This window comes from Hyperolius riggenbachi, chromosome 12 (assembly GCF_040937935.1).
Source record: "Hyperolius riggenbachi isolate aHypRig1 chromosome 12, aHypRig1.pri, whole genome shotgun sequence".
Classification (NCBI taxonomy): domain Eukaryota; kingdom Metazoa; phylum Chordata; class Amphibia; order Anura; family Hyperoliidae; genus Hyperolius; species Hyperolius riggenbachi.
The window spans coordinates 79,977,567-80,003,977 of record NC_090657.1 but is presented as its reverse complement, the minus strand read 5'-3'; the positions used below and the strand labels follow the sequence as shown (position 1 = coordinate 80,003,977).

The 26,411-nt window shown below is 44.5% G+C and overlaps 32 non-coding genes across 32 annotated transcripts; all 32 read right to left on the bottom strand.

The window, feature by feature from the left end:
• Nucleotides 1-874: 874 nt before the first annotated feature.
• TRNAL-UAG (transfer RNA leucine (anticodon UAG)) lies at nt 875-956 on the bottom strand. The gene has a single exon. It is a non-coding gene; the product is annotated as a tRNA-Leu (tRNA).
• A 423-nt stretch (nt 957-1,379) lies between these two features.
• Nucleotides 1,380-1,461, bottom strand: TRNAL-AAG (transfer RNA leucine (anticodon AAG)). Its single transcript has one exon. It is a non-coding gene; the product is annotated as a tRNA-Leu (tRNA).
• A 1,045-nt stretch (nt 1,462-2,506) lies between these two features.
• On the bottom strand, nt 2,507-2,588 carry TRNAL-UAG (transfer RNA leucine (anticodon UAG)). Its single transcript has one exon. It is a non-coding gene; the product is annotated as a tRNA-Leu (tRNA).
• A 423-nt stretch (nt 2,589-3,011) lies between these two features.
• TRNAL-AAG (transfer RNA leucine (anticodon AAG)) lies at nt 3,012-3,093 on the bottom strand. Its single transcript has one exon. It is a non-coding gene; the product is annotated as a tRNA-Leu (tRNA).
• A 1,045-nt stretch (nt 3,094-4,138) lies between these two features.
• On the bottom strand, nt 4,139-4,220 carry TRNAL-UAG (transfer RNA leucine (anticodon UAG)). Its single transcript has one exon. It is a non-coding gene; the product is annotated as a tRNA-Leu (tRNA).
• A 423-nt stretch (nt 4,221-4,643) lies between these two features.
• TRNAL-AAG (transfer RNA leucine (anticodon AAG)) lies at nt 4,644-4,725 on the bottom strand. Its single transcript has one exon. It is a non-coding gene; the product is annotated as a tRNA-Leu (tRNA).
• Nucleotides 4,726-5,770: 1,045 nt separating this feature from the next.
• TRNAL-UAG (transfer RNA leucine (anticodon UAG)) lies at nt 5,771-5,852 on the bottom strand. The gene has a single exon. It is a non-coding gene; the product is annotated as a tRNA-Leu (tRNA).
• A 434-nt stretch (nt 5,853-6,286) lies between these two features.
• TRNAL-AAG (transfer RNA leucine (anticodon AAG)) lies at nt 6,287-6,368 on the bottom strand. The gene has a single exon. It is a non-coding gene; the product is annotated as a tRNA-Leu (tRNA).
• Nucleotides 6,369-7,416: 1,048 nt separating this feature from the next.
• Nucleotides 7,417-7,498, bottom strand: TRNAL-UAG (transfer RNA leucine (anticodon UAG)). Its single transcript has one exon. It is a non-coding gene; the product is annotated as a tRNA-Leu (tRNA).
• Nucleotides 7,499-7,921: 423 nt separating this feature from the next.
• Nucleotides 7,922-8,003, bottom strand: TRNAL-AAG (transfer RNA leucine (anticodon AAG)). Its single transcript has one exon. It is a non-coding gene; the product is annotated as a tRNA-Leu (tRNA).
• A 1,045-nt stretch (nt 8,004-9,048) lies between these two features.
• On the bottom strand, nt 9,049-9,130 carry TRNAL-UAG (transfer RNA leucine (anticodon UAG)). Its single transcript has one exon. It is a non-coding gene; the product is annotated as a tRNA-Leu (tRNA).
• A 423-nt stretch (nt 9,131-9,553) lies between these two features.
• On the bottom strand, nt 9,554-9,635 carry TRNAL-AAG (transfer RNA leucine (anticodon AAG)). Its single transcript has one exon. It is a non-coding gene; the product is annotated as a tRNA-Leu (tRNA).
• Nucleotides 9,636-10,680: 1,045 nt separating this feature from the next.
• On the bottom strand, nt 10,681-10,762 carry TRNAL-UAG (transfer RNA leucine (anticodon UAG)). The gene has a single exon. It is a non-coding gene; the product is annotated as a tRNA-Leu (tRNA).
• Nucleotides 10,763-11,185: 423 nt separating this feature from the next.
• On the bottom strand, nt 11,186-11,267 carry TRNAL-AAG (transfer RNA leucine (anticodon AAG)). The gene has a single exon. It is a non-coding gene; the product is annotated as a tRNA-Leu (tRNA).
• A 1,045-nt stretch (nt 11,268-12,312) lies between these two features.
• TRNAL-UAG (transfer RNA leucine (anticodon UAG)) lies at nt 12,313-12,394 on the bottom strand. Its single transcript has one exon. It is a non-coding gene; the product is annotated as a tRNA-Leu (tRNA).
• A 423-nt stretch (nt 12,395-12,817) lies between these two features.
• On the bottom strand, nt 12,818-12,899 carry TRNAL-AAG (transfer RNA leucine (anticodon AAG)). Its single transcript has one exon. It is a non-coding gene; the product is annotated as a tRNA-Leu (tRNA).
• Nucleotides 12,900-13,944: 1,045 nt separating this feature from the next.
• TRNAL-UAG (transfer RNA leucine (anticodon UAG)) lies at nt 13,945-14,026 on the bottom strand. The gene has a single exon. It is a non-coding gene; the product is annotated as a tRNA-Leu (tRNA).
• Nucleotides 14,027-14,449: 423 nt separating this feature from the next.
• Nucleotides 14,450-14,531, bottom strand: TRNAL-AAG (transfer RNA leucine (anticodon AAG)). Its single transcript has one exon. It is a non-coding gene; the product is annotated as a tRNA-Leu (tRNA).
• Nucleotides 14,532-15,576: 1,045 nt separating this feature from the next.
• TRNAL-UAG (transfer RNA leucine (anticodon UAG)) lies at nt 15,577-15,658 on the bottom strand. The gene has a single exon. It is a non-coding gene; the product is annotated as a tRNA-Leu (tRNA).
• A 423-nt stretch (nt 15,659-16,081) lies between these two features.
• On the bottom strand, nt 16,082-16,163 carry TRNAL-AAG (transfer RNA leucine (anticodon AAG)). The gene has a single exon. It is a non-coding gene; the product is annotated as a tRNA-Leu (tRNA).
• Nucleotides 16,164-17,208: 1,045 nt separating this feature from the next.
• Nucleotides 17,209-17,290, bottom strand: TRNAL-UAG (transfer RNA leucine (anticodon UAG)). Its single transcript has one exon. It is a non-coding gene; the product is annotated as a tRNA-Leu (tRNA).
• Nucleotides 17,291-17,713: 423 nt separating this feature from the next.
• TRNAL-AAG (transfer RNA leucine (anticodon AAG)) lies at nt 17,714-17,795 on the bottom strand. The gene has a single exon. It is a non-coding gene; the product is annotated as a tRNA-Leu (tRNA).
• A 1,045-nt stretch (nt 17,796-18,840) lies between these two features.
• On the bottom strand, nt 18,841-18,922 carry TRNAL-UAG (transfer RNA leucine (anticodon UAG)). The gene has a single exon. It is a non-coding gene; the product is annotated as a tRNA-Leu (tRNA).
• A 423-nt stretch (nt 18,923-19,345) lies between these two features.
• On the bottom strand, nt 19,346-19,427 carry TRNAL-AAG (transfer RNA leucine (anticodon AAG)). Its single transcript has one exon. It is a non-coding gene; the product is annotated as a tRNA-Leu (tRNA).
• A 1,045-nt stretch (nt 19,428-20,472) lies between these two features.
• TRNAL-UAG (transfer RNA leucine (anticodon UAG)) lies at nt 20,473-20,554 on the bottom strand. The gene has a single exon. It is a non-coding gene; the product is annotated as a tRNA-Leu (tRNA).
• Nucleotides 20,555-20,977: 423 nt separating this feature from the next.
• Nucleotides 20,978-21,059, bottom strand: TRNAL-AAG (transfer RNA leucine (anticodon AAG)). The gene has a single exon. It is a non-coding gene; the product is annotated as a tRNA-Leu (tRNA).
• Nucleotides 21,060-22,104: 1,045 nt separating this feature from the next.
• On the bottom strand, nt 22,105-22,186 carry TRNAL-UAG (transfer RNA leucine (anticodon UAG)). The gene has a single exon. It is a non-coding gene; the product is annotated as a tRNA-Leu (tRNA).
• A 423-nt stretch (nt 22,187-22,609) lies between these two features.
• On the bottom strand, nt 22,610-22,691 carry TRNAL-AAG (transfer RNA leucine (anticodon AAG)). Its single transcript has one exon. It is a non-coding gene; the product is annotated as a tRNA-Leu (tRNA).
• Nucleotides 22,692-23,736: 1,045 nt separating this feature from the next.
• TRNAL-UAG (transfer RNA leucine (anticodon UAG)) lies at nt 23,737-23,818 on the bottom strand. Its single transcript has one exon. It is a non-coding gene; the product is annotated as a tRNA-Leu (tRNA).
• A 423-nt stretch (nt 23,819-24,241) lies between these two features.
• On the bottom strand, nt 24,242-24,323 carry TRNAL-AAG (transfer RNA leucine (anticodon AAG)). Its single transcript has one exon. It is a non-coding gene; the product is annotated as a tRNA-Leu (tRNA).
• Nucleotides 24,324-25,371: 1,048 nt separating this feature from the next.
• On the bottom strand, nt 25,372-25,453 carry TRNAL-UAG (transfer RNA leucine (anticodon UAG)). Its single transcript has one exon. It is a non-coding gene; the product is annotated as a tRNA-Leu (tRNA).
• A 423-nt stretch (nt 25,454-25,876) lies between these two features.
• On the bottom strand, nt 25,877-25,958 carry TRNAL-AAG (transfer RNA leucine (anticodon AAG)). The gene has a single exon. It is a non-coding gene; the product is annotated as a tRNA-Leu (tRNA).
• Nucleotides 25,959-26,411: the final 453 nt, after the last annotated feature.

The following is a 26,411-nucleotide window of genomic DNA, read 5'->3' as shown; positions in this document are numbered from 1 at the left end:
CTCTGATACCACTGAGTGCAGCACCTACTGTCCGATCGCTTTTCCCGATCGATTTTTCGATCGAAAATCAGATCGGATATGCATTAAATTATCTATCGAACCAACTATCTGCCAAAAAATCTCATGGTGTATTCCCATCATGAGACCCTGGAGGAAGCCTTAAAATAATTTTTGCATCTCAAGGAAACCGACCTTACTGGGGCAAGTGGGGAAAATGCCAGGGAACCCCTGAAAAGTCCTGAAGGAAGCTTGGGCTTCCAGGGAACCCTGGTTGAGAAAACCTGCTTTGGCCTGGCGTACAATAAAAGACATCCTCTCAAACCCCTAACTGCCCACGTAGTTAATGTATCAGCTTTTATGCAAAAGTAACGTCACCTGTCTAAAAAAATCACAATTGTCCACTTACGTACAATGTACAATGTAGCCCGTAGCACTGGAATAGATGCTATTGCACGTATACCTAAAATGCCATTCAACTACAATTGAGAGGAAACATTTGCCTACTATTGGGTAATAGGGGCAGATCTCACCTCAGTAATCTAAATGAGATCTTTGCCCTGTTTACTTTGTAGAAAGTCCTATCTGTTGCCACTGTTGCTGTCAAAAGGTCCTCCACAGCCAGGAGTTATGAGCTGTGGCACATTGTCAGAATCCAGTGGAAAAGTGCATGTAAAGGTCTTAAGCCATTTTAAGCACTTTTTTTTTCTAAACTGTATTCCTTTGTAGCGGTGAAAGAAAGTGTGGTGCTGGGTACGCCTCATTCATGTTGTTGTGCAAGCTGATGGAGGAAAAGAGAAGTATTTGAGCTTTCTTGTTGATGAAGGGACGTAGGAGATCCACAAGAGGCCTGTGAGGCAAGATAGAAGTTGCAGACTGGCAGTGGTGGGATTTGAACCCACGCCTCCAAAGAGACTGGAGCCTAAATCCAGCGCCTTAGACCGCTCGGCCACACTACCTTGCCAATATCGATCTTTTGTGTGCTTTTAAAATGAGGTTTGTATGAGTGGAATGTTGAGTGGTTCATTATTGTGCCATCAACAAGTAATCAACTGGGGACATGCTGCATGTATGCACCTATTCTCATTACCGCGGAAAGAGAAAACACTTGACAGTACTGGCTTTGGTTCTATGCCTCTGATGACAGCACCTAGGAAAGTGCAGGTAAAGCACTCTATGCCACAGCAGAATCAATGGATTAGTCTTCTCAAATGCTACATTTGAGAAGACTAATCCATTAATTTCTGACCAAGATAAGCTCCTCAAGTGGCCCTGATGTATAAGCTTGGACAAGTATTTGAGCAAGTGTTAAAACCAGAGGAGCTGAGGCCTTATCTTTCCTACATAGTACATCCTTGTCAAGCAAGCGAGAAGTTAAAGGCTGGCAGTGGTGGGATTTGAACCCACGCCTCCGAGGAGACTGGAGCCTTAATCCAGCGCCTTAGACCGCTCGGCCACACTACCCTGCGGATGTCTACTCTTGCGTGCTTTAAGACACGTTTTTCAAGAGTCAAAGGTTAAGCGGTTAATTACTGTGCCGTCAACAGGTTATCATCTGGGGATATGCTGCATGTTGGCAGCCATTCTCTGTTCCATAAGGAAGAACGCATAACAGTACTGACTTTTGTTCCATTGCTCTGATACCACTGAGTGCAGCACCTACTGTCCGATCGCTTTTCCCGATCGATTTTTCGATCGAAAATCAGATCGGATATGCATTAAATTATCTATCGAACCAACTATCTGCCAAAAAATCTCATGGTGTATTCCCATCATGAGACCCTGGAGGAAGCCTTAAAATAATTTTTGCATCTCAAGGAAACCGACCTTACTGGGGCAAGTGGGGAAAATGCCAGGGAACCCCTGAAAAGTCCTGAAGGAAGCTTGGGCTTCCAGGGAACCCTGGTTGAGAAAACCTGCTTTGGCCTGGCGTACAATAAAAGACATCCTCTCAAACCCCTAACTGCCCACGTAGTTAATGTATCAGCTTTTATGCAAAAGTAATGTCACCTGTCTAAAAAAATCACAATTGTCCACTTACGTACAATGTACAATGTAGCCCGTAGCACTGGAATAGATGCTATTGCACGTATACCTAAAATGCCATTCACCTACAATTGAGAGGAAACATTTGCCTACTATTGGGTAATAGGGGCAGATCTCACCTCAGTAATCTAAATGAGATCTTTGCCCTGTTTACTTTGTAGAAAGTCCTATCTGTTGCCACTGTTGCTGTCAAAAGGTCCTCCACAGCCAGGAGTTATGAGCTGTGGCACATTGTCAGAATCCAGTGGAAAAGTGCATGTAAAGGTCTTAAGCCATTTTAAGCACTTTTTTTTTCTAAACTGTATTCCTTTGTAGCGGTGAAAGAAAGTGTGGTGCTGGGTACGCCTCATTCATGTTGTTGTGCAAGCTGATGGAGGAAAAGAGAAGTATTTGAGCTTTCTTGTTGATAAAGGGACGTAGGAGATCCACAAGAGGCCTGTGAGGCAAGATAGAAGTTGCAGACTGGCAGTGGTGGGATTTGAACCCACGCCTCCAAAGAGACTGGAGCCTAAATCCAGCGCCTTAGACCGCTCGGCCACACTACCTTGCCGATGTCGATCTTTTGTGTGCTTTTAAAATGAGGTTTGTATGAGTGGAATGTTGAGTGGTTCATTATTGTGCCATCAACAAGTAATCAACTGGGGACATGCTGCATGTATGCACCTATTCTCATTACCGCGGAAAGAGAAAACACTTGACAGTACTGGCTTTGGTTCTATGCCTCTGATGACAGCACCTAGGAAAGTGCAGGTAAAGCACTCTATGCCACAGCAGAATCAATGGATTAGTCTTCTCAAATGCTACATTTGAGAAGACTAATCCATTAATTTCTGACCAAGATAAGCTCCTCAAGTGGCCCTGATGTATAAGCTTGGACAAGTATTTGAGCAAGTGTTAAAACCAGAGGAGCTGAGGCCTTATCTTTCCTACATAGTACATCCTTGTCAAGCAAGCGAGAAGTTAAAGGCTGGCAGTGGTGGGATTTGAACCCACGCCTCCGAGGAGACTGGAGCCTTAATCCAGCGCCTTAGACCGCTCGGCCACACTACCCTGCGGATGTCTACTCTTGCGTGCTTTAAGACACGTTTTTCAAGAGTCAAAGGTTAAGCGGTTAATTACTGTGCCGTCAACAGGTTATCATCTGGGGATATGCTGAATGTTGGCAGCCATTCTCAGTTCCATAAGGAAGAACGCATAACAGTACTGACTTTTGTTCCATTGCTCTGATACCACTGAGTGCAGCACCTACTGTCCGATCGCTTTTCCCGATCGATTTTTCGATCGAAAATCAGATCGGATATGCATTAAATTATCTATCGAACCAACTATCTGCCAAAAAATCTCATGGTGTATTCCCATCATGAGACCCTGGAGGAAGCCTTAAAATAATTTTTGCATCTCAAGGAAACCGACCTTACAGGGGCAAGTGGGGAAAATGCCAGGGAACCCCTGAAAAGTCCTGAAGGAAGCTTGGGCTTCCAGGGAACCCTGGTTGAGAAAACCTGCTTTGGCCTGGCGTACAATAAAAGACATCCTCTCAAACCCCTAACTGCCCACGTAGTTAATGTATCAGCTTTTATGCAAAAGTAACGTCACCTGTCTAAAAAAATCACAATTGTCCACTTACGTACAATGTACAATGTAGCCCGTAGCACTGGAATAGATGCTATTGCACGTATACCTAAAATGCCATTCAACTACAATTGAGAGGAAACATTTGCCTACTATTGGGTAATAGGGGCAGATCTCACCTCAGTAATCTAAATGAGATCTTTGCCCTGTTTACTTTGTAGAAAGTCCTATCTGTTGCCACTGTTGCTGTCAAAAGGTCCTCCACAGCCAGGAGTTATGAGCTGTGGCACATTGTCAGAATCCAGTGGAAAAGTGCATGTAAAGGTCTTAAGCCATTTTAAGCACTTTTTTTTTCTAAACTGTATTCCTTTGTAGCGGTGAAAGAAAGTGTGGTGCTGGGTACGCCTCATTCATGTTGTTGTGCAAGCTGATGGAGGAAAAGAGAAGTATTTGAGCTTTCTTGTTGATGAAGGGACGTAGGAGATCCACAAGAGGCCTGTGAGGCAAGATAGAAGTTGCAGACTGGCAGTGGTGGGATTTGAACCCACGCCTCCAAAGAGACTGGAGCCTAAATCCAGCGCCTTAGACCGCTCAGCCACACTACCTTGCCGATATTGATCTTTTGTGTGCTTTTAAAATGAGGTTTGTATGAGTGGAATGTTGAGTGGTTCATTATTGTGCCATCAACAAGTAATCAACTGGGGACATGCTGCATGTATGCACCTATTCTCATTACCGCGGAAAGAGAAAACACTTGACAGTACTGGCTTTGGTTCTATGCCTCTGATGACAGCACCTAGGAAAGTGCAGGTAAAGCACTCTATGCCACAGCAGAATCAATGGATTAGTCTTCTCAAATGCTACATTTGAGAAGACTAATCCATTAATTTCTGACCAAGATAAGCTCCTCAAGTGGCCCTGATGTATAAGCTTGGACAAGTATTTGAGCAAGTGTTAAAACCAGAGGAGCTGAGGCCTTATCTTTCCTACATAGTACATCCTTGTCAAGCAAGCGAGAAGTTAAAGGCTGGCAGTGGTGGGATTTGAACCCACGCCTCCGAGGAGACTGGAGCCTTAATCCAGCGCCTTAGACCGCTCGGCCACACTACCCTGCGGATGTCTACTCTTGCGTGCTTTAAGACACGTTTTTCAAGAGTCAAAGGTTAAGCGGTTAATTACTGTGCCGTCAACAGGTTATCATCTGGGGATATGCTGCATGTTGGCAGCCATTCTCAGTTCCATAAGGAAGAACGCATAACAGTACTGACTTTTGTTCCATTGCTCTGATACCACTGAGTGCAGCACCTACTGTCCGATCGCTTTTCCCGATCGATTTTCCGATCGAAAATCAGATCGGATATGCATTAAATTATCTATCGAACCAACTATCTGCCAAAAAATCTCATGGTGTATTCCCATCATGAGACCCTGGAGGAAGCCTTCAAATAATTTTTGCATCTCAAGGAAACCGACCTTACTGGGGCAAGTGGGGAAAATGCCAGGGAACCCCTGAAAAGTCCTGAAGGAAGCTTGGGCTTCCAGGGAACCCTGGTTGAGAAAACCTGCTTTGGCCTGGCGTACAATAAAAGACATCCTCTCTAACCCCTAACTGCCCACGTAGTTAATGTATCAGCTTTTATGCAAAAGTAATGTCACCTGTCTAAAAAAATCACAATTGTCCACTTACGTACAATGTACAATGTAGCCCGTAGCACTGGAATAGATGCTATTGCACGTATACCTAAAATGCCATTCACCTACAATTGAGAGGAAACATTTGCCTACTATTGGGTAATAGGGGCAGATCTCACCTCAGTAATCTAAATGAGATCTTTGCCCTGTTTACTTTGTAGAAAGTCCTATCTGTTGCCACTGTTGCTGTCAAAAGGTCCTCCACAGCCAGGAGTTATGAGCTGTGGCACATTGTCAGAATCCAGTGGAAAAGTGCATGTAAAGGTCTTAAGCCATTTTAAGCACTTTTTTTTTCTAAACTGTATTCCTTTGTAGCGGTGAAAGAAAGTGTGGTGCTGGGTACGCCTCATTCATGTTGTTGTGCAAGCTGATGGAGGAAAAGAGAAGTATTTGAGCTTTCTTGTTGATGAAGGGACGTAGGAGATCCACAAGAGGCCTGTGAGGCAAGATAGAAGTTGCAGACTGGCAGTGGTGGGATTTGAACCCACGCCTCCAAAGAGACTGGAGCCTAAATCCAGCGCCTTAGACCGCTCGGCCACACTACCTTGCCGATATCGATCTTTTGTGTGCTTTTAAAATGAGGTTTGTATGAGTGGAATGTTGAGTGGTTCATTATTGTGCCATCAACAAGTAATCAACTGGGGACATGCTGCATGTATGCACCTATTCTCATTACCGCGGAAAGAGAAAACACTTGACAGTACTGGCTTTGGTTCTATGCCTCTGATGACAGCACCTAGGAAAGTGCAGGTAAAGCACTCTATGCCACAGCAGAATCAATGGATTAGTCTTCTCAAATGCTACATTTGAGAAGACTAATCCATTAATTTCTGACCAAGATAAGCTCCTCAAGTGGCCCTGATGTATAAGCTTGGACAAGTATTGTTAATACTTAGTGGTTAGTGTTAAAACCAGAGGAGCTGAGGCCTTATCTTTCCTACATAGTACATCCTTGTCAAGCAAGCGAGAAGTTAAAGGCTGGCAGTGGTGGGATTTGAACCCACGCCTCCGAGGAGACTGGAGCCTTAATCCAGCGCCTTAGACCGCTCGGCCACACTACCCTGCGGATGTCTACTCTTGCGTGCTTTAAGACACGTTTTTCAAGAGTCAAAGGTTAAGCGGTTAATTACTGTGCCGTCAACAGGTTATCATCTGGGGATATGCTGCATGTTGGCAGCCATTCTCAGTTCCATAAGGAAGAACGCATAACAGTACTGACTTTTGTTCCATTGCTCTGATACCACTGAGTGCAGCACCTACTGTCCGATCGCTTTTCCCGATCGATTTTCCGATCGAAAATCAGATCGGATATGCATTAAATTATCTATCGAACCAACTATCTGCCAAAAAATCTCATGGTGTATTCCCATCATGAGACCCTGGAGGAAGCCTTCAAATAATTTTTGCATCTCAAGGAAACCGACCTTACTGGGGCAAGTGGGGAAAATGCCAGGGAACCCCTGAAAAGTCCTGAAGGAAGCTTGGGCTTCCAGGGAACCCTGGTTGAGAAAACCTGCTTTGGCCTGGCGTACAATAAAAGACATCCTCTCTAACCCCTAACTGCCCACGTAGTTAATGTATCAGCTTTTATGCAAAAGTAATGTCACCTGTCTAAAAAAATCACAATTGTCCACTTACGTACAATGTACAATGTAGCCCGTAGCACTGGAATAGATGCTATTGCACGTATACCTAAAATGCCGTTCACCTACAATTGAGAGGAAACATTTGCCTACTATTGGGTAATAGGGGCAGATCTCACATCAGTAATCTAAATGAGATCTTTGCCCTGTTTACTTTGTAGAAAGTCCTATCTGTTGCCACTGTTGCTGTCAAAAGGTCCTCCACAGCCAGGAGTTATGAGCTGTGGCACATTGTCAGAATCCAGTGGAAAAGTGCATGTAAAGGTCTTAAGCCATTTTAAGCACTTTTTTTTTCTAAACTGTATTCCTTTGTAGCGGTGAAAGAAAGTGTGGTGCTGGGTACGCCTCATTCATGTTGTTGTGCAAGCTGATGGAGGAAAAGAGAAGTATTTGAGCTTTCTTGTTGTTGATGAAGGGACGTAGGAGATCCACAAGAGGCCTGTGAGGCAAGATAGAAGTTGTAGACTGGCAGTGGTGGGATTTGAACCCACGCCTCCAAAGAGACTGGAGCCTAAATCCAGCGCCTTAGACCGCTCGGCCACACTACCTTGCCGATATCGATCTTTTGTGTGCTTTTAAAATGAGGTTTGTATGAGTGGAATGTTGAGTGGTTCATTATTGTGCCATCAACAAGTAATCAACTGGGGACATGCTGCATGTATGCACCTATTCTCATTACCGTGGAAAGAGAAAACACTTGACAGTACTGGCTTTGGTTCTATGCCTCTGATGACAGCACCTAGGAAAGTGCAGGTAAAGCACTCTATGCCACAGCAGAATCAATGGATTAGTCTTCTCAAATGTTACATTTGAGAAGACTAATCCATTAATTTCTGACCAAGATAAGCTCCTCAAGTGGCCCTGATGTATAAGCTTGGACAAGTATTTGAGCAAGTGTTAAAACCAGAGGAGCTGAGGCCTTATCTTTCCTACATAGTACATCCTTGTCAAGCAAGCGAGAAGTTAAAGGCTGGCAGTGGTGGGATTTGAACCCACGCCTCCGAGGAGACTGGAGCCTTAATCCAGCGCCTTAGACCGCTCGGCCACACTACCCTGCGGATGTCTACTCTTGCGTGCTTTAAGACACGTTTTTCAAGAGTCAAAGGTTAAGCGGTTAATTACTGTGCCGTCAACAGGTTATCATCTGGGGATATGCTGCATGTTGGCAGCCATTCTCAGTTCCATAAGGAAGAACGCATAACAGTACTGACTTTTGTTCCATTGCTCTGATACCACTGAGTGCAGCACCTACTGTCCGATCGCTTTTCCCGATCGATTTTCCGATCGAAAATCAGATCGGATATGCATTAAATTATCTATCGAACCAACTATCTGCCAAAAAATCTCATGGTGTATTCCCATCATGAGACCCTGGAGGAAGCCTTCAAATAATTTTTGCATCTCAAGGAAACCGACCTTACTGGGGCAAGTGGGGAAAATGCCAGGGAACCCCTGAAAAGTCCTGAAGGAAGCTTGGGCTTCCAGGGAACCCTGGTTGAGAAAACCTGCTTTGGCCTGGCGTACAATAAAAGACATCCTCTCTAACCCCTAACTGCCCACGTAGTTAATGTATCAGCTTTTATGCAAAAGTAATGTCACCTGTCTAAAAAAATCACAATTGTCCACTTACGTACAATGTACAATGTAGCCCGTAGCACTGGAATAGATGCTATTGCACGTATACCTAAAATGCCATTCACCTACAATTGAGAGGAAACATTTGCCTACTATTGGGTAATAGGGGCAGATCTCACCTCAGTAATCTAAATGAGATCTTTGCCCTGTTTACTTTGTAGAAAGTCCTATCTGTTGCCACTGTTGCTGTCAAAAGGTCCTCCACAGCCAGGAGTTATGAGCTGTGGCACATTGTCAGAATCCAGTGGAAAAGTGCATGTAAAGGTCTTAAGCCATTTTAAGCACTTTTTTTTTCTAAACTGTATTCCTTTGTAGCGGTGAAAGAAAGTGTGGTGCTGGGTACGCCTCATTCATGTTGTTGTGCAAGCTGATGGAGGAAAAGAGAAGTATTTGAGCTTTCTTGTTGATGAAGGGACGTAGGAGATCCACAAGAGGCCTGTGAGGCAAGATAGAAGTTGCAGACTGGCAGTGGTGGGATTTGAACCCACACCTCCAAAGAGACTGGAGCCTAAATCCAGCGCCTTAGACCGCTCAGCCACACTACCTTGCCGATATCGTTCTTTTGTGTGCTTTTAAAATGAGGTTTGTATGAGTGGAATGTTGAGTGGTTCATTATTGTGCCATCAACAAGTAATCAACTGGGGACATGCTGCATGTATGCACCTATTCTCATTACCGCGGAAAGAGAAAACACTTGACAGTACTGGCTTTGGTTCTATGCCTCTGATGACAGCACCTAGGAAAGTGCAGGTAAAGCACTCTATGCCACAGCAGAATCAATGGATTAGTCTTCTCAAATGCTACATTTAAAAAGACTAATCCATTAATTTCTGACAAAGATAAGCTCCTCAAGTGGCCCTGATGTATAAGCTTGGACAAGTATTTGAGCAAGTGTTAAAACCAGAGGAGCTGAGGCCTTATCTTTCCTACATAGTACATCCTTGTCAAGCAAGCGAGAAGTTAAAGGCTGGCAGTGGTGGGATTTGAACCCACGCCTCCGAGGAGACTGGAGCCTTAATCCAGCGCCTTAGACCGCTCGGCCACACTACCCTGCGGATGTCTACTCTTGCGTGCTTTAAGACACGTTTTTCAAGAGTCAAAGGTTAAGCGGTTAATTACTGTGCCGTCAACAGGTTATCATCTGGGGATATGCTGCATGTTGGCAGCCATTCTCAGTTCCATAAGGAAGAACGCATAACAGTACTGACTTTTGTTCCATTGCTCTGATACCACTGAGTGCAGCACCTACTGTCCGATCGCTTTTCCCGATCGATTTTTCGATCGAAAATCAGATCGGATATGCATTAAATTATCTATCGAACCAACTATCTGCCAAAAAATCTCATGGTGTATTCCCATCATGAGACCCTGGAGGAAGCCTTAAAATAATTTTTGCATCTCAAGGAAACCGACCTTACTGGGGCAAGTGGGGAAAATGCCAGGGAACCCCTGAAAAGTCCTGAAGGAAGCTTGGGCTTCCAGGGAACCCTGGTTGAGAAAACCTGCTTTGGCCTGGCGTACAATAAAAGACATCCTCTCAAACCCCTAACTGCCCACGTAGTTAATGTATCAGCTTTTATGCAAAAGTAATGTCACCTGTCTAAAAAAATCACAATTGTCCACTTACGTACAATGTACAATGTAGCCCGTAGCACTGGAATAGATGCTATTGCACGTATACCTAAAATGCCATTCACCTACAATTGAGAGGAAACATTTGCCTACTATTGGGTAATAGGGGCAGATCTCACCTCAGTAATCTAAATGAGATCTTTGCCCTGTTTACTTTGTAGAAAGTCCTATCTGTTGCCACTGTTGCTGTCAAAAGGTCCTCCACAGCCAGGAGTTATGAGCTGTGGCACATTGTCAGAATCCAGTGGAAAAGTGCATGTAAAGGTCTTAAGCCATTTTAAGCACTTTTTTTTTCTAAACTGTATTCCTTTGTAGCGGTAAAAGAAAGTGTGGTGCTGGGTACGCCTCATTCATGTTGTTGTGCAAGCTGATGGAGGAAAAGAGAAGTATTTGAGCTTTCTTGTTGATGAAGGGACGTAGGAGATCCACAAGAGGCCTGTGAGGCAAGATAGAAGTTGCAGACTGGCAGTGGTGGGATTTGAACCCACGCCTCCAAAGAGACTGGAGCCTAAATCCAGCGCCTTAGACCGCTCGGCCACACTACCTTGCCGATATCGATCTTTTGTGTGCTTTTAAAATGAGGTTTGTATGAGTGGAATGTTGAGTGGTTCATTATTGTGCCATCAACAAGTAATCAACTGGGGACATGCTGCATGTATGCACCTATTCTCATTACCGCGGAAAGAGAAAACACTTGACAGTACTGGCTTTGGTTCTATGCCTCTGATGACAGCACCTAGGAAAGTGCAGGTAAAGCACTCTATGCCACAGCAGAATCAATGGATTAGTCTTCTCAAATGCTACATTTGAGAAGACTAATCCATTAATTTCTGACCAAGATAAGCTCCTCAAGTGGCCCTGATGTATAAGCTTGGACAAGTATTTGAGCAAGTGTTAAAACCAGAGGAGCTGAGGCCTTATCTTTCCTACATAGTACATCCTTGTCAAGCAAGCGAGAAGTTAAAGGCTGGCAGTGGTGGGATTTGAACCCACGCCTCCGAGGAGACTGGAGCCTTAATCCAGCGCCTTAGACCGCTCGGCCACACTACCCTGCAGATGTCTACTCTTGCGTGCTTTAAGACACGTTTTTCAAGAGTCAAAGGTTAAGCGGTTAATTACTGTGCCGTCAACAGGTTATCATCTGGGGATATGCTGCATGTTGGCAGCCATTCTCAGTTCCATCAGGAAGAACGCATAACAGTACTGACTTTTGTTCCATTGCTCTGATACCACTGAGTGCAGCACCTACTGTCCGATCGCTTTTCCCGATCGATTATCCGATCGAAAATCAGATCGGATATGCATTAAATTATCTATTGAACCAACTATCTGCCAAAAAATCTCATGGTGTATTCCCATCATGAGACCCTGGAGGAAGCCTTAAAATAATTTTTGCATCTCAAGGAAACCGACCTTACTGGGGCAAGTGGGGAAAATGCCAGGGAACCCCTGAAAAGTCCTGAAGGAAGCTTGGGCTTCCAGGGAACCCTGGTTGAGAAAACCTGCTTTGGCCTGGCGTACAATAAAAGACATCCTCTCAAACCCCTAACTGCCCACGTAGTTAATGTATCAGCTTTTATGCAAAAGTAATGTCACCTGTCTAAAAAAATCACAATTGTCCACTTACGTACAATGTACAATGTAGCCCGTAGCACTGGAATAGATGCTATTGCACGTATACCTAAAATGCCATTCACCTACAATTGAGAGGAAACATTTGCCTACTATTGGGTAATAGGGGCAGATCTCACCTCAGTAATCTAAATGAGATCTTTGCCCTGTTTACTTTGTAGAAAGTCCTATCTGTTGCCACTGTTGCTGTCAAAAGGTCCTCCACAGCCAGGAGTTATGAGCTGTGGCACATTGTCAGAATCCAGTGGAAAAGTGCATGTAAAGGTCTTAAGCCATTTTAAGCACTTTTTTTTTCTAAACTGTATTCCTTTGTAGCGGTGAAAGAAAGTGTGGTGCTGGGTACGCCTCATTCATGTTGTTGTGCAAGCTGATGGAGGAAAAGAGAAGTATTTGAGCTTTCTTGTTGATGAAGGGACGTAGGAGATCCACAAGAGGCCTGTGAGGCAAGATAGAAGTTGCAGACTGGCAGTGGTGGGATTTGAACCCACGCCTCCAAAGAGACTGGAGCCTAAATCCAGCGCCTTAGACCGCTCGGCCACACTACCTTGCCGATATCGATCTTTTGTGTGCTTTTAAAATGAGGTTTGTATGAGTGGAATGTTGAGTGGTTCATTATTGTGCCATCAACAAGTAATCAACTGGGGACATGCTGCATGTATGCACCTATTCTCATTACCGCGGAAAGAGAAAACACTTGACAGTACTGGCTTTGGTTCTATGCCTCTGATGACAGCACCTAGGAAAGTGCAGGTAAAGCACTCTATGCCACAGCAGAATCAATGGATTAGTCTTCTCAAATGCTACATTTGAGAAGACTAATCCATTAATTTCTGACCAAGATAAGCTCCTCAAGTGGCCCTGATGTATAAGCTTGGACAAGTATTTGAGCAAGTGTTAAAACCAGAGGAGCTGAGGCCTTATCTTTCCTACATAGTACATCCTTGTCAAGCAAGCAAGAAGTTAAAGGCTGGCAGTGGTGGGATTTGAACCCACGCCTCCGAGGAGACTGGAGCCTTAATCCAGCGCCTTAGACCGCTCGGCCACACTACCCTGCGGATGTCTACTCTTGCGTGCTTTAAGACACGTTTTTCAAGAGTCAAAGGTTAAGCGGTTAATTACTGTGCCGTCAACAGGTTATCATCTGGGGATATGCTGCATGTTGGCAGCCATTCTCTGTTCCATAAGGAAGAACGCATAACAGTACTGACTTTTGTTCCATTGCTCTGATACCACTGAGTGCAGCACCTACTGTCCGATCGCTTTTCCCGATCGATTTTTCGATCGAAAATCAGATCGGATATGCATTAAATTATCTATCGAACCAACTATCTGCCAAAAAATCTCATGGTGTATTCCCATCATGAGACCCTGGAGGAAGCCTTAAAATAATTTTTGCATCTCAAGGAAACCGACCTTACTGGGGCAAGTGGGGAAAATGCCAGGGAACCCCTGAAAAGTCCTGAAGGAAGCTTGGGCTTCCAGGGAACCCTGGTTGAGAAAACCTGCTTTGGCCTGGCGTACAATAAAAGACATCCTCTCAAACCCCTAACTGCCCACGTAGTTAATGTATCAGCTTTTATGCAAAAGTAACGTCACCTGTCTAAAAAAATCACAATTGTCCACTTACGTACAATGTACAATGTAGCCCGTAGCACTGGAATAGATGCTATTGCACGTATACCTAAAATGCCATTCACCTACAATTGAGAGGAAACATTTGCCTACTATTGGGTAATAGGGGCAGATCTCACCTCAGTAATCTAAATGAGATCTTTGCCCTGTTTACTTTGTAGAAAGTCCTATCTGTTGCCACTGTTGCTGTCAAAAGGTCCTCCACAGCCAGGAGTTATGAGCTGTGGCACATTGTCAGAATCCAGTGGAAAAGTGCATGTAAAGGTCTTAAGCCATTTTAAGCACTTTTTTTTTCTAAACTGTATTCCTTTGTAGCGGTGAAAGAAAGTGTGGTGCTGGGTACGCCTCATTCATGTTGTTGTGCAAGCTGATGGAGGAAAAGAGAAGTATTTGAGCTTTCTTGTTGATAAAGGGACGTAGGAGATCCACAAGAGGCCTGTGAGGCAAGATAGAAGTTGCAGACTGGCAGTGGTGGGATTTGAACCCACGCCTCCAAAGAGACTGGAGCCTAAATCCAGCGCCTTAGACCGCTCGGCCACACTACCTTGCCGATATCAACCTTTTGTGTGCTTTTAAAATGAGGTTTGTATGAGTGGAATGTTGAGTGGTTCATTATTGTGCCATCAACAAGTAATCAACTGGGGACATGCTGCATGTATGCACCTATTCTCATTACCGCGGAAAGAGAAAACACTTGACAGTACTGGCTTTGGTTCTATGCCTCTGATGACAGCACCTAGGAAAGTGCAGGTAAAGCACTCTATGCCACAGCAGAATCAATGGATTAGTCTTCTCAAATGCTACATTTGAGAAGACTAATCCATTAATTTCTGACCAAGATAAGCTCCTCAAGTGGCCCTGATGTATAAGCTTGGACAAGTATTTGAGCAAGTGTTAAAACCAGAGGAGCTGAGGCCTTATCTTTCCTACATAGTACATCCTTGTCAAGCAAGCGAGAAGTTAAAGGCTGGCAGTGGTGGGATTTGAACCCACGCCTCCGAGGAGACTGGAGCCTTAATCCAGCGCCTTAGACCGCTCGGCCACACTACCCTGCAGATGTCTACTCTTGCGTGCTTTAAGACACGTTTTTCAAGAGTCAAAGGTTAAGCGGTTAATTACTGTGCCGTCAACAGGTTATCATCTGGGGATATGCTGCATGTTGGCAGCCATTCTCAGTTCCATCAGGAAGAACGCATAACAGTACTGACTTTTGTTCCATTGCTCTGATACCACTGAGTGCAGCACCTACTGTCCGATCGCTTTTCCCGATCGATTATCCGATCGAAAATCAGATCGGATATGCATTAAATTATCTATTGAACCAACTATCTGCCAAAAAATCTCATGGTGTATTCCCATCATGAGACCCTGGAGGAAGCCTTAAAATAATTTTTGCATCTCAAGGAAACCGACCTTACTGGGGCAAGTGGGGAAAATGCCAGGGAACCCCTGAAAAGTCCTGAAGGAAGCTTGGGCTTCCAGGGAACCCTGGTTGAGAAAACCTGCTTTGGCCTGGCGTACAATAAAAGACATCCTCTCAAACCCCTAACTGCCCACGTAGTTAATGTATCAGCTTTTATGCAAAAGTAATGTCACCTGTCTAAAAAAATCACAATTGTCCACTTACGTACAATGTACAATGTAGCCCGTAGCACTGGAATAGATGCTATTGCACGTATACCTAAAATGCCATTCACCTACAATTGAGAGGAAACATTTGCCTACTATTGGGTAATAGGGGCAGATCTCACCTCAGTAATCTAAATGAGATCTTTGCCCTGTTTACTTTGTAGAAAGTCCTATCTGTTGCCACTGTTGCTGTCAAAAGGTCCTCCACAGCCAGGAGTTATGAGCTGTGGCACATTGTCAGAATCCAGTGGAAAAGTGCATGTAAAGGTCTTAAGCCATTTTAAGCACTTTTTTTTTCTAAACTGTATTCCTTTGTAGCGGTGAAAGAAAGTGTGGTGCTGGGTACGCCTCATTCATGTTGTTGTGCAAGCTGATGGAGGAAAAGAGAAGTATTTGAGCTTTCTTGTTGATGAAGGGACGTAGGAGATCCACAAGAGGCCTGTGAGGCAAGATAGAAGTTGCAGACTGGCAGTGGTGGGATTTGAACCCACGCCTCCAAAGAGACTGGAGCCTAAATCCAGCGCCTTAGACCGCTCGGCCACACTACCTTGCCGATATCGATCTTTTGTGTGCTTTTAAAATGAGGTTTGTATGAGTGGAATGTTGAGTGGTTCATTATTGTGCCATCAACAAGTAATCAACTGGGGACATGCTGCATGTATGCACCTATTCTCATTACCGCGGAAAGAGAAAACACTTGACAGTACTGGCTTTGGTTCTATGCCTCTGATGACAGCACCTAGGAAAGTGCAGGTAAAGCACTCTATGCCACAGCAGAATCAATGGATTAGTCTTCTCAAATGCTACATTTGAGAAGACTAATCCATTAATTTCTGACCAAGATAAGCTCCTCAAGTGGCCCTGATGTATAAGCTTGGACAAGTATTTGAGCAAGTGTTAAAACCAGAGGAGCTGAGGCCTTATCTTTCCTACATAGTACATCCTTGTCAAGCAAGCAAGAAGTTAAAGGCTGGCAGTGGTGGGATTTGAACCCACGCCTCCGAGGAGACTGGAGCCTTAATCCAGCGCCTTAGACCGCTCGGCCACACTACCCTGCGGATGTCTACTCTTGCGTGCTTTAAGACACGTTTTTCAAGAGTCAAAGGTTAAGCGGTTAATTACTGTGCCGTCAACAGGTTATCATCTGGGGATATGCTGCATGTTGGCAGCCATTCTCTGTTCCATAAGGAAGAACGCATAACAGTACTGACTTTTGTTCCATTGCTCTGATACCACTGAGTGCAGCACCTACTGTCCGATCGCTTTTCCCGATCGATTTTTCGATCGAAAATCAGATCGGATATGCATTAAATTATCTATCGAACCAACTATCTGCCAAAAAATCTCATGGTGTATTCCCATCATGAGACCCTGGAGGAAGCCTTAAAATAATTTTTGCATCTCAAGGAAACCGACCTTACTGGGGCAAGTGGGGAAAATGCCAGGGAACCCCTGAAAAGTCCTGAAGGAAGCTTGGGCTTCCAGGGAACCCTGGTTGAGAAAACCTGCTTTGGCCTGGCGTACAATAAAAGACATCCTCTCAAACCCCTAACTGCCCACGTAGTTAATGTATCAGCTTTTATGCAAAAGTAACGTCACCTGTCTAAAAAAATCACAATTGTCCACTTACGTACAATGTACAATGTAGCCCGTAGCACTGGAATAGATGCTATTGCACGTATACCTAAAATGCCATTCACCTACAATTGAGAGGAAACATTTGCCTACTATTGGGTAATAGGGGCAGATCTCACCTCAGTAATCTAAATGAGATCTTTGCCCTGTTTACTTTGTAGAAAGTCCTATCTGTTGCCACTGTTGCTGTCAAAAGGTCCTCCACAGCCAGGAGTTATGAGCTGTGGCACATTGTCAGAATCCAGTGGAAAAGTGCATGTAAAGGTCTTAAGCCATTTTAAGCACTTTTTTTTTCTAAACTGTATTCCTTTGTAGCGGTGAAAGAAAGTGTGGTGCTGGGTACGCCTCATTCATGTTGTTGTGCAAGCTGATGGAGGAAAAGAGAAGTATTTGAGCTTTCTTGTTGATAAAGGGACGTAGGAGATCCACAAGAGGCCTGTGAGGCAAGATAGAAGTTGCAGACTGGCAGTGGTGGGATTTGAACCCACGCCTCCAAAGAGACTGGAGCCTAAATCCAGCGCCTTAGACCGCTCGGCCACACTACCTTGCCGATATCAACCTTTTGTGTGCTTTTAAAATGAGGTTTGTATGAGTGGAATGTTGAGTGGTTCATTATTGTGCCATCAACAAGTAATCAACTGGGGACATGCTGCATGTATGCACCTATTCTCATTACCGCGGAAAGAGAAAACACTTGACAGTACTGGCTTTGGTTCTATGCCTCTGATGACAGCACCTAGGAAAGTGCAGGTAAAGCACTCTATGCCACAGCAGAATCAATGGATTAGTCTTCTCAAATGCTACATTTGAGAAGACTAATCCATTAATTTCTGACCAAGATAAGCTCCTCAAGTGGCCCTGATGTATAAGCTTGGACAAGTATTTGAGCAAGTGTTAAAACCAGAGGAGCTGAGGCCTTATCTTTCCTACATAGTACATCCTTGTCAAGCAAGCGAGAAGTTAAAGGCTGGCAGTGGTGGGATTTGAACCCACGCCTCCGAGGAGACTGGAGCCTTAATCCAGCGCCTTAGACCGCTCGGCCACACTACCCTGCGGATGTCTACTCTTGCGTGCTTTAAGACACGTTTTTCAAGAGTCAAAGGTTAAGCGGTTAATTACTGTGCCGTCAACAGGTTATCATCTGGGGATATGCTGCATGTTGGCAGCCATTCTCAGTTCCATAAGGAAGAACGCATAACAGTACTGACTTTTGTTCCATTGCTCTGATACCACTGAGTGCAGCACCTACTGTCCGATCGCTTTTCCCGATCGATTTTTCGATCGAAAATCAGATCGGATATGCATTAAATTATCTATCGAACCAACTATCTGCCAAAAAATCTCATGGTGTATTCCCATCATGAGACCCTGGAGGAAGCCTTCAAATAATTTTTGCATCTCAAGGAAACCGACCTTACTGGGGCAAGTGGGGAAAATGCCAGGGAACCCCTGAAAAGTCCTGAAGGAAGCTTGGGCTTCCAGGGAACCCTGGTTGAGAAAACCTGCTTTGGCCTGGCGTACAATAAAAGACATCCTCTCTAACCCCTAACTGCCCACGTAGTTAATGTATCAGCTTTTATGCAAAAGTAACGTCACCTGTCTAAAAAAATCACAATTGTCCACTTACGTACAATGTACAATGTAGCCCGTAGCACTGGAATAGATGCTATTGCACGTATACCTAAAATGCCATTCACCTACAATTGAGAGGAAACATTTGCCTACTATTGGGTAATAGGGGCAGATCTCACCTCAGTAATCTAAATGAGATCTTTGCCCTGTTTACTTTGTAGAAAGTCCTATCTGTTGCCACTGTTGCTGTCAAAAGGTCCTCCACAGCCAGGAGTTATGAGCTGTGGCACATTGTCAGAATCCAGTGGAAAAGTGCATGTAAAGGTCTTAAGCCATTTTAAGCACTTTTTTTTTCTAAACTGTATTCCTTTGTAGCGGTGAAAGAAAGTGTGGTGCTGGGTACGCCTCATTCATGTTGTTGTGCAAGCTGATGGAGGAAAAGAGAAGTATTTGAGCTTTCTTGTTGATGAAGGGACGTAGGAGATCCACAAGAGGCCTGTGAGGCAAGATAGAAGTTGCAGACTGGCAGTGGTGGGATTTGAACCCACGCCTCCAAAGAGACTGGAGCCTAAATCCAGCGCCTTAGACCGCTCGGCCACACTACCTTGCCGATATCGATCTTTTGTGTGCTTTTAAAATGAGGTTTGTATGAGTGGAATGTTGAGTGGTTCATTATTGTGCCATCAACAAGTAATCAACTGGGGACATGCTGCATGTATGCACCTATTCTCATTACCGCGGAAAGAGAAAACACTTGACAGTACTGGCTTTGGTTCTATGCCTCTGATGACAGCACCTAGGAAAGTGCAGGTAAAGCACTCTATGCCACAGCAGAATCAATGGATTAGTCTTCTCAAATGCTACATTTGAGAAGACTAATCCATTAATTTCTGACCAAGATAAGCTCCTCAAGTGGCCCTGATGTATAAGCTTGGACAAGTATTTGAGCAAGTGTTAAAACCAGAGGAGCTGAGGCCTTATCTTTCCTACATAGTACATCCTTGTCAAGCAAGCGAGAAGTTAAAGGCTGGCAGTGGTGGGATTTGAACCCACGCCTCCGAGGAGACTGGAGCCTTAATCCAGCGCCTTAGACCGCTCGGCCACACTACCCTGCGGATGTCTACTCTTGCGTGCTTTAAGACACGTTTTTCAAGAGTCAAAGGTTAAGCGGTTAATTACTGTGCCGTCAACAGGTTATCATCTGGGGATATGCTGCATGTTGGCAGCCATTCTCAGTTCCATAAGGAAGAACGCATAACAGTACTGACTTTTGTTCCATTGCTCTGATACCACTGAGTGCAGCACCTACTGTCCGATCGCTTTTCCCGATCGATTTTTCGATCGAAAATCAGATCGGATATGCATTAAATTATCTATCGAACCAACTATCTGCCAAAAAATCTCATGGTGTATTCCCATCATGAGACCCTGGAGGAAGCCTTAAAATAATTTTTGCATCTCAAGGAAACCGACCTTACTGGGGCAAGTGGGGAAAATGCCAGGGAACCCCTGAAAAGTCCTGAAGGAAGCTTGGGCTTCCAGGGAACCCTGGTTGAGAAAACCTGCTTTGGCCTGGCGTACAATAAAAGACATCCTCTCAAACCCCTAACTGCCCACGTAGTTAATGTATCAGCTTTTATGCAAAAGTAATGTCACCTGTCTAAAAAAATCACAATTGTCCACTTACGTACAATGTACAATGTAGCCCGTAGCACTGGAATAGATGCTATTGCACGTATACCTAAAATGCCATTCACCTACAATTGAGAGGAAACATTTGCCTACTATTGGGTAATAGGGGCAGATCTCACCTCAGTAATCTAAATGAGATCTTTGCCCTGTTTACTTTGTAGAAAGTCCTATCTGTTGCCACTGTTGCTGTCAAAAGGTCCTCCACAGCCAGGAGTTATGAGCTGTGGCACATTGTCAGAATCCAGTGGAAAAGTGCATGTAAAGGTCTTAAGCCATTTTAAGCACTTTTTTTTTCTAAACTGTATTCCTTTGTAGCGGTGAAAGAAAGTGTGGTGCTGGGTACGCCTCATTCATGTTGTTGTGCAAGCTGATGGAGGAAAAGAGAAGTATTTGAGCTTTCTTGTTGATGAAGGGACGTAGGAGATCCACAAGAGGCCTGTGAGGCAAGATAGAAGTTGCAGACTGGCAGTGGTGGGATTTGAACCCACGCCTCCAAAGAGACTGGAGCCTAAATCCAGCGCCTTAGACCGCTCGGCCACACTACCTTGCCGATATCGATCTTTTGTGTGCTTTTAAAATGAGGTTTGTATGAGTGGAATGTTGAGTGGTTCATTATTGTGCCATCAACAAGTAATCAACTGGGGACATGCTGCATGTATGCACCTATTCTCATTACCGCGGAAAGAGAAAACACTTGACAGTACTGGCTTTGGTTCTATGCCTCTGATGACAGCACCTAGGAAAGTGCAGGTAAAGCACTCTATGCCACAGCAGAATCAATGGATTAGTCTTCTCAAATGCTACATTTGAGAAGACTAATCCATTAATTTCTGACCAAGATAAGCTCCTCAAGTGGCCCTGATGTATAAGCTTGGACAAGTATTTGAGCAAGTGTTAAAACCAGAGGAGCTGAGGCCTTATCTTTCCTACATAGTACATCCTTGTCAAGCAAGCGAGAAGTTAAAGGCTGGCAGTGGTGGGATTTGAACCCACGCCTCCGAGGAGACTGGAGCCTTAATCCAGCGCCTTAGACCGCTCGGCCACACTACCCTGCGGATGTCTACTCTTGCGTGCTTTAAGACACGTTTTTCAAGAGTCAAAGGTTAAGCGGTTAATTACTGTGCCGTCAACAGGTTATCATCTGGGGATATGCTGCATGTTGGCAGCCATTCTCAGTTCCATAAGGAAGAACGCATAACAGTACTGACTTTTGTTCCATTGCTCTGATACCACTGAGTGCAGCACCTACTGTCCGATCGCTTTTCCCGATCGATTTTTCGATCGAAAATCAGATCGGATATGCATTAAATTATCTATCGAACCAACTATCTGCCAAAAAATCTCATGGTGTATTCCCATCATGAGACCCTGGAGGAAGCCTTCAAATAATTTCTGCATCTCAAGGAAACCGACCTTACTGGGGCAAGTGGGGAAAATGCCAGGGAACCCCTGAAAAGTCCTGAAGGAAGCTTGGGCTTCCAGGGAACCCTGGTTGAGAAAGCCTGCTTTGGCCTGGCGTACAATAAAAGACATCCTCTCAAACCCCTAACTGCCCACGTAGTTAATGTATCAGCTTTTATGCAAAAGTAATGTCACCTGTCTAAAAAAATCACAATTGTCCACTTACGTACAATGTACAATGTAGCCCGTAGCACTGGAATAGATGCTATTGCACGTATACCTAAAATGCCATTCACCTACAATTGAGAGGAAACATTTGCCTACTATTGGGTAATAGGGGCAGATCTCACCTCAGTAATCTAAATGAGATCTTTGCCCTGTTTACTTTGTAGAAAGTCCTATCTGTTGCCACTGTTGCTGTCAAAAGGTCCTCCACAGCCAGGAGTTATGAGCTGTGGCACATTGTCAGAATCCAGTGGAAAAGTGCATGTAAAGGTCTTAAGCCATTTTAAGCACTTTTTTTTTCTAAACTGTATTCCTTTGTAGCGGTGAAAGAAAGTGTGGTGCTGGGTACGCCTCATTCATGTTGTTGTGCAAGCTGATGGAGGAAAAGAGAAGTATTTGAGCTTTCTTGTTGATGAAGGGACGTAGGAGATCCACAAGAGGCCTGTGAGGCAAGATAGAAGTTGCAGACTGGCAGTGGTGGGATTTGAACCCACGCCTCCAAAGAGACTGGAGCCTAAATCCAGCGCCTTAGACCGCTCGGCCACACTACCTTGCCGATATCGATCTTTTGTGTGCTTTTAAAATGAGGTTTGTATGAGTGGAATGTTGAGTGGTTCATTATTGTGCCATCAACAAGTAATCAACTGGGGACATGCTGCATGTATGCACCTATTCTCATTACCGCGGAAAGAGAAAACACTTGACAGTACTGGCTTTGGTTCTATGCCTCTGATGACAGCACCTAGGAAAGTGCAGGTAAAGCACTCTATGCCACAGCAGAATCAATGGATTAGTCTTCTCAAATGCTACATTTGAGAAGACTAATCCATTAATTTCTGACCAAGATAAGCTCCTCAAGTGGCCCTGATGTATAAGCTTGGACAAGTATTTGAGCAAGTGTTAAAACCAGAGGAGCTGAGGCCTTATCTTTCCTACATAGTACATCCTTGTCAAGCAAGCGAGAAGTTAAAGGCTGGCAGTGGTGGGATTTGAACCCACGCCTCCGAGGAGACTGGAGCCTTAATCCAGCGCCTTAGACCGCTCGGCCACACTACCCTGCAGATGTCTACTCTTGCGTGCTTTAAGACACGTTTTTCAAGAGTCAAAGGTTAAGCGGTTAATTACTGTGCCGTCAACAGGTTATCATCTGGGGATATGCTGCATGTTGGCAGCCATTCTCAGTTCCATCAGGAAGAACGCATAACAGTACTGACTTTTGTTCCATTGCTCTGATACCACTGAGTGCAGCACCTACTGTCCGATCGCTTTTCCCGATCGATTATCCGATCGAAAATCAGATCGGATATGCATTAAATTATCTATTGAACCAACTATCTGCCAAAAAATCTCATGGTGTATTCCCATCATGAGACCCTGGAGGAAGCCTTAAAATAATTTTTGCATCTCAAGGAAACCGACCTTACTGGGGCAAGTGGGGAAAATGCCAGGGAACCCCTGAAAAGTCCTGAAGGAAGCTTGGGCTTCCAGGGAACCCTGGTTGAGAAAACCTGCTTTGGCCTGGCGTACAATAAAAGACATCCTCTCAAACCCCTAACTGCCCACGTAGTTAATGTATCAGCTTTTATGCAAAAGTAATGTCACCTGTCTAAAAAAATCACAATTGTCCACTTACGTACAATGTACAATGTAGCCCGTAGCACTGGAATAGATGCTATTGCACGTATACCTAAAATGCCATTCACCTACAATTGAGAGGAAACATTTGCCTACTATTGGGTAATAGGGGCAGATCTCACCTCAGTAATCTAAATGAGATCTTTGCCCTGTTTACTTTGTAGAAAGTCCTATCTGTTGCCACTGTTGCTGTCAAAAGGTCCTCCACAGCCAGGAGTTATGAGCTGTGGCACATTGTCAGAATCCAGTGGAAAAGTGCATGTAAAGGTCTTAAGCCATTTTAAGCACTTTTTTTTTCTAAACTGTATTCCTTTGTAGCGGTGAAAGAAAGTGTGGTGCTGGGTACGCCTCATTCATGTTGTTGTGCAAGCTGATGGAGGAAAAGAGAAGTATTTGAGCTTTCTTGTTGATGAAGGGACGTAGGAGATCCACAAGAGGCCTGTGAGGCAAGATAGAAGTTGGAGACTGGCAGTGGTGGGATTTGAACCCACGCCTCCAAAGAGACTGGAGCCTAAATCCAGCGCCTTAGACCGCTCGGCCACACTACCTTGCCGATATCGATCTTTTGTGTGCTTTTAAAATGAGGTTTGTATGAGTGGAATGTTGAGTGGTTCATTATTGTGCCATCAACAAGTAATCAACTGGGGACATGCTGCATGTATGCACCTATTCTCATTACCGCGGAAAGAGAAAACACTTGACAGTACTGGCTTTGGTTCTATGCCTCTGATGACAGCACCTAGGAAAGTGCAGGTAAAGCACTCTATGCCACAGCAGAATCAATGGATTAGTCTTCTCAAATGCTACATTTGAGAAGACTAATCCATTAATTTCTGACCAAGATAAGCTCCTCAAGTGGCCCTGATGTATAAGCTTGGACAAGTATTTGAGCAAGTGTTAAAACCAGAGGAGCTGAGGCCTTATCTTTCCTACATAGTACATCCTTGTCAAGCAAGCAAGAAGTTAAAGGCTGGCAGTGGTGGGATTTGAACCCACGCCTCCGAGGAGACTGGAGCCTTAATCCAGCGCCTTAGACCGCTCGGCCACACTACCCTGCGGATGTCTACTCTTGCGTGCTTTAAGACACGTTTTTCAAGAGTCAAAGGTTAAGCGGTTAATTACTGTGCCGTCAACAGGTTATCATCTGGGGATATGCTGCATGTTGGCAGCCATTCTCTGTTCCATAAGGAAGAACGCATAACAGTACTGACTTTTGTTCCATTGCTCTGATACCACTGAGTGCAGCACCTACTGTCCGATCGCTTTTCCCGATCGATTTTTCGATCGAAAATCAGATCGGATATGCATTAAATTATCTATCGAACCAACTATCTGCCAAAAAATCTCATGGTGTATTCCCATCATGAGACCCTGGAGGAAGCCTTAAAATAATTTTTGCATCTCAAGGAAACCGACCTTACTGGGGCAAGTGGGGAAAATGCCAGGGAACCCCTGAAAAGTCCTGAAGGAAGCTTGGGCTTCCAGGGAACCCTGGTTGAGAAAACCTGCTTTGGCCTGGCGTACAATAAAAGACATCCTCTCAAACCCCTAACTGCCCACGTAGTTAATGTATCAGCTTTTATGCAAAAGTAACGTCACCTGTCTAAAAAAATCACAATTGTCCACTTACGTACAATGTACAATGTAGCCCGTAGCACTGGAATAGATGCTATTGCACGTATACCTAAAATGCCATTCACCTACAATTGAGAGGAAACATTTGCCTACTATTGGGTAATAGGGGCAGATCTCACCTCAGTAATCTAAATGAGATCTTTGCCCTGTTTACTTTGTAGAAAGTCCTATCTGTTGCCACTGTTGCTGTCAAAAGGTCCTCCACAGCCAGGAGTTATGAGCTGTGGCACATTGTCAGAATCCAGTGGAAAAGTGCATGTAAAGGTCTTAAGCCATTTTAAGCACTTTTTTTTTCTAAACTGTATTCCTTTGTAGCGGTGAAAGAAAGTGTGGTGCTGGGTACGCCTCATTCATGTTGTTGTGCAAGCTGATGGAGGAAAAGAGAAGTATTTGAGCTTTCTTGTTGTTGATGAAGGGACGTAGGAGATCCACAAGAGGCCTGTGAGGCAAGATAGAAGTTGTAGACTGGCAGTGGTGGGATTTGAACCCACGCCTCCAAAGAGACTGGAGCCTAAATCCAGCGCCTTAGACCGCTCGGCCACACTACCTTGCCGATATCAATCTTTTGTGTGCTTTTAAAATGAGGTTTGTATGAGTGGAATGTTGAGTGGTTCATTATTGTGCCATCAACAAGTAATCAACTGGGGACATGCTGCATGTATGCACCTATTCTCATTACCGTGGAAAGAGAAAACACTTGACAGTACTGGCTTTGGTTCTATGCCTCTGATGACAGCACCTAGGAAAGTGCAGGTAAAGCACTCTATGCCACAGCAGAATCAATGGATTAGTCTTCTCAAATGTTACATTTGAGAAGACTAATCCATTAATTTCTGACCAAGATAAGCTCCTCAAGTGGCCCTGATGTATAAGCTTGGACAAGTATTTGAGCAAGTGTTAAAACCAGAGGAGCTGAGGCCTTATCTTTCCTACATAGTACATCCTTGTCAAGCAAGCGAGAAATTAAAGGCTGGCAGTGGTGGGATTTGAACCCACGCCTCCGAGGAGACTGGAGCCTTAATCCAGCGCCTTAGACCGCTCGGCCACACTACCCTGCGGATGTCTACTCTTGCGTGCTTTAAGACACGTTTTTCAAGAGTCAAAGGTTAAGCGGTTAATTACTGTGCCGTCAACAGGTTATCATCTGGGGATATGCTGCATGTTGGCAGCCATTCTCAGTTCCATAAGGAAGAACGCATAACAGTACTGACTTTTGTTCCATTGCTCTGATACCACTGAGTGCAGCACCTACTGTCCGATCGCTTTTCCCGATCGATTTTCCGATCGAAAATCAGATCGGATATGCATTAAATTATCTATCGAACCAACTATCTGCCAAAAAATCTCATGGTGTATTCCCATCATGAGACCCTGGAGGAAGCCTTAAAATAATTTTTGCATCTCAAGGAAACCGACCTTACTGGGGCAAGTGGGGAAAATGCCAGGGAACCCCTGAAAAGTCCTGAAGGAAGCTTGGGCTTCCAGGGAACCCTGGTTGAGAAAACC